Below are 5,381 nucleotides of genomic sequence, written 5' to 3'. Positions count from 1 at the left end.
GCAGTGGGAGTTGACACCACACAGCATTATCAACAAGCTCGTTCCGCCCACTAGGCGGAATCTGATTGGTTCTCATATCTATACCATTATTCGTGTAATTTGCACAATATGTTATTTTATATAAAAAAAAAAAAATACTATCCATTCATTCATTTTATACAGCTTTCATATTTGTTTAATTTGTTAACCTTTTTAATCTAATTAGATTGACTTGATTCGCTTGAAGCTGGGCATTTACTCTACGGCAGCTTCCACTACCAGGCCTCCTGAGCCAAGCTGCACCTCCACCTCTACGGCAGCTTCCACTACCAGGCCTCCAGAGCCAAGCTGCACCTCCGCCTCTACGGCAGCTTCCACTACCAGGCCTCCTGAGCCCAGCTGCACCTCCACCTCTGCGGCAGCTTCCACCAACAGGCCTCCTGAGCCCAGCTGCACATCCACCTCTGCGGCAGCTTCCACCAACAGGCCTCCTGAGCCCAGCTGCACCTCCACCTCTGCAGCAGCTTCCACCAACAGGCCTCCTGAGCCCAGCTGCACCTCCACCTCTGCGGCAGCTTCCACCAACAGGCCTCCTGAGCTCAGCTGCACCTCCACCTCTGCAGCAGCTTCCACCAACAGGCCTACTGAGTCCAACTGCACCTCCACCTCTGCACCAACTCCCACCACTAGCCCCCCTCTGTCCAGCTGCCCCCCTACCCCCATCTACAGTACATGACTGACACCAACATCACTCCTGTCACCATCCCTTCAGATTAAAAAAGTCAGGTGGAAAACTTCTTGATTCATACAAGAGCTGAATGACTACAGACCGATGGCTTTGACATCTCATATCATGAAGACCTTGGAGAGACTCCTTGTTCATCGCATGAGATTGCAGGTTGCTGAGGCTCTTGATCCCCTCCAGTTTGCCTACCAGAAACACATAGGAGTGGAAGACGCGATCCTGTACATGCTTCACTGGGCATATGCTTATCTGGATGTGCCTGGTTCATATGTGAAAATCTTGTTCTTTGACTTCTCCGGTGCCTTCAACACCATACGGCTTCTATACGGAAAGACAAGCTGCTAGGTATGGGTGTGGCCCCCTCCCTCACATCGTGAATAATAGACTATTTGACTGCCAGATCTCAGTATGTCAGGATGGGGAAATGTTTCTGGGACACTGGAATGCAGTACTGGGGCTCCACAGGGTACTGTTTTGGCTCCTTTTCTTTTCACACTTCAGGTACAACTCTGTCCTGCTTTTTTCCTGCCACATACAGAAGTATTCTTATGATACGGTTTTTGTGGCATGTGTGTGTGGTGGACAGGAGAAGGAGTACAGGGACCTTCTATTGCTGGACCAAAAAGAACTGCCTGCTCCTGAACACTACTGCCACGACCTGAGACACAGTTCAGATGGACCCAATTGCACGACTCAGTGAGGTAATCCAAAAGGTATTTATTTTCCAGAAAAAACCAAAGACGCTCTCGAAGAGGATGACAAAAATAATTTAAACTAGAATGCACTCACGCTTGACATAAACTTGGTTAGGGACAGAACAAGACGAACTGAAAACCAGACAAAGGGAGACAAAGACTATTTGAACATGAGGTAGGGGGACACAGGTGGAACCAATCAGGGGCGGGGTTGACAATCACAATGAGGGAAAGCGCACAAAGGGAGGAAGTCAGGATCTGAAACGAGAGGGGAAAATGTGAGTACAAAATAAAACAGGAAGTGCATGACAGGACTGGACATGAGTGACTTGACTAAACTAGAACATACAGGACCCACACATGAAACTAAACAAGACATGATATAACATAAACATGATTAACAAATTTGACGAGACATAACAACTACCAAGACCAAAGAGCTGGTGGTGGACTTTAGGAGATCTAAAACTCCATACCAGTCAGTCTGCATTAATGGGGGGGAGAATAAGATCCATACTGGACAACTCCTCAAATCTTCTCAATGATGTGCTGGCCAGCCAAAGAAGCACCTTTAGTAACAGACTTATTACACCACGCTGCACCACAGGAAATCATTTCTGTGGCTATCAAACTGTATAACTCCTCACTTCATGTACAATAATCCAGCTCAGCTGACATTTCATTTAATTTAATATTTTATTTTATTCTAGGCTTATATTTTATTTTGTACATTGTTTGTAAATTTGCAAATTTGGGTCATTTTTAATTGTGTGACTTGTTATATTTAATCTGTAATTCAGATAGAGACTGTTCGGACCTGCTAATACCTGGGGGTGTTGCTGGATAATACAGGCATGCAAACTGGTCAGGGGTGAAAAAGGTGACAAGGGTACACGGACACACGGCACGCGCGGAAAAGCGGAAACATGAGACGCATTAAGTTGTAAATTATACAAAATATATATTATAAAATATACAGTATGTCCCATTTGCATTAAGTAGAGAACAGCTGTGCAGCATAAAAGATGAATTTATAGGTACAGTAGGCCTATCAATTGCATTTACTGTACTATTATGTGTTTGATATATAACATCACAGGTCTTCAAAAGCATTTAACTGTAGTATCATACATTTAATTACATTAAATTTAACGAAAAAGTTAGTCCCATGGTCCTTAAAGGGATACTACAAGTATGTAGGATTAAACGTTTAATTAAAGCTGCAGTCTGCAAGATTTGTTGTTGTCATACGTAAAGTCCTACTTTTTGGCATTTTAAGAGTTTACATGATCTATCAGAACGCTTGAAGTTGAAAACGGTGACCTCCGTAGTCGCAAAATGCAAGAAATGCTTATTTTTTAACCGAAAAATAAAAAGTTATTCAACTTCCTGTCCCGCCCCTTCAAAACACATGAGAACTCGTGCACGTCTACGTGCACGCCAGATGCGCCTACACGACTCCTCATTCATCAACTCACCTGTCATTTGCGATCATGGAAGACACAGTAAGTAGACTAGCCCGAAATGAAGTTCAATAGTCTAGATAAATAAGCATGGGGACGAGCCTACCTTGTATCGCGCGTGCACAATCGGTGATTGACAGGCAGCAGAGCCCAGCTCGTAAACCTGATTGGTTACCTTTTACCAGTCCGGTCTGCAATTTTGTAAACAAACCTGCTGGCTTTGGAGGGACCTAGCGGGACATATAGGGGACCTAGAGAACTCTTTTTTTTTTGTATTGGGGTATTTAATGTACTACTTTCAGAATCCCCGGACAGTTCCAGGCATTATGCTTGAAAAAGAGTTGCAGACTGCAGCTTTAATTACTGCCCCAAGACAGCCTATGCTTAGCCTGAACGATGACTCTCCCGACCACTTTCACGGTCCGCTGTCGTTAAACCACGAAAGTGAACTTTTGGCATGCTGAGCCAAACGAGCTCCACGGGAAAAACTTATATCAGCAATTCACTTGACGTACCGCCAGAGACAAATTTGTATCGACAGCTGGCACTCTAACATGAAAAACATTCTCGCGGCAAGCTTAGTTAAACGGCATTTTTTCATGACAGTGTAAGTTTTGAGACATGCATGCCACGAGCACTACGTAATCCTACATTGTGCCCCTTTTAACTTCGATTGATGGTGCATCATACTGGATGAACACGAGTGCACCTGTAGGCTGTCATCATCAACGGGGGTGTGGGCGAACAGCGAGGGGATGGGGGTCGCACTCTCAAATACGACCTGTGGTAGAGCTCTCCGGACTCTGCATTGATAAACTCACGACGAATGAAACGACCTCCTCAAATGGGCAAAATGTTCGCCCTCCTCACTTCTGATTGGTGATAGTGCTTCTCTCACACGCCACTCTTGTCAGTCATTTGTTGTCAAGAGAAGAGAGCGGTGATAGGTCTAGTGTAGTTTTGAGGTTCACAGTTGCACTCGCTAGTTGACATGCTCACCCCCCCACCCCCATTTTTTTTTTCTCCTCGGATCTACGCGATTCAGAAGAATGATCCATTTTGATTTCAAAACGGCGAATTTCGCCGAAAGGTGGCAAGTTTGCATGCCTGTAATAAACTGGAGTGGTCTGCCAACGTGGAAGCAGTGTACAGGAGGGGCCAGAGCCATCTCTTCTTCCTGAGACAGCTCAGCTCCTTCGAAGTCTGCAGTGACATGATGTGCATTTTGCATTTTGTGTTTTATCACACTGTCACTGAGAGTGCACTATTTTATTCTGTTGTCTGCTGGGGGAGTTGCACAACAGACAAAAACTGTACGCGCCTGTACAAACTGGTGTAAAATGCCAGTTCTGTGATAGGCAGAAGGCTAGACCCTCTTAGTGCTGTGGTGGAGCAACGAATGAGGATACTATTTTATTCTGTTTTCGAGAACAATAAACCTCTTCTCTACAGCATCCTGGCAGGAGCAGCTGCAGTGAAAAGCTCATCTCAGGACTGAGAGGTTCAGGAGGTTCTTTGTCCCCACAGCCATAAGGCTTTTTAACAGTGACTGCTTCTTTTCAAATTGATTTATTTATTCATGTATTCATTTATCATTATTATTATTATTGTTCTAATATACAATCATTGTAAATATATATTTTTTAAATTGAGCTACTTGACTAATTTTGAATCCCCCCATTGGGGGATGAATAAAGTATTTTTCTATTCTATTCTATTTTATGCTAATCAGCTGCGTGTCACAATGTCCAACAAAGAAAACTGTAGTTTTTGTCTTTAACTCTATCAACCACATGTTAGGATATCTTTAACAATATGAATAACAGATTTAAATATATTTACAAGGGTGGAAAGCAACAAAGTTTTTAAATTGATATACAGTAATGAGCAAAATATCTGATCCAGCTCTGATCAGCTCGTCTGAGAGGGTTCAGGCTGTGTTGGAGAATAAAGGTGCTTGGACCAAATATTGGTTGTTCATATCCTATAAACATTTATTTTGCCTTATATATTGTATTTCCATTTAGATGTGCACATTTTAATGAATAAGTGCACTTATTTCCTTTGTTCTTGGCAATACATGATAAAATGAGGCTCAGCTGAAGATCCCAGTACTGTTCAGTGGAGGAAAAGGTTGGCAGCTGTGGCTGAAGGAATAGAGCTACACACAATGAAGTTTTCTTGGACATGTTGCTGAACCCCACGTCACCCTTTAAGTGTTCCCAACATTTAAGTGACTACAAATAAAAGTGTTTACGAAATGAATAAACATGAAAAGTATAAACTTTCCTCATAGCACGGTGGACAAAAAGTATAAAGTAGTTGTAGAATCTTTGGATAAATTCCCCGTATTCACATAGTGTAATTACAGTGAGTTTTTGTCAGGATTTACCATAGGTAAAAATGTCTGTTTTTGTTTAATATTGACTGCTGTGTCTATTTTTAGCATAAAGAAAGTCAGAATAATTCTCACGTCATGGATTTGTGACATACAAATGA

Source organism: Odontesthes bonariensis, chromosome 22, assembly GCF_027942865.1.
Source record: "Odontesthes bonariensis isolate fOdoBon6 chromosome 22, fOdoBon6.hap1, whole genome shotgun sequence".
Taxonomy (NCBI): Eukaryota; Metazoa; Chordata; class Actinopteri; order Atheriniformes; family Atherinopsidae; genus Odontesthes; species Odontesthes bonariensis.
This window is presented reverse-complemented; position numbering follows the sequence as displayed.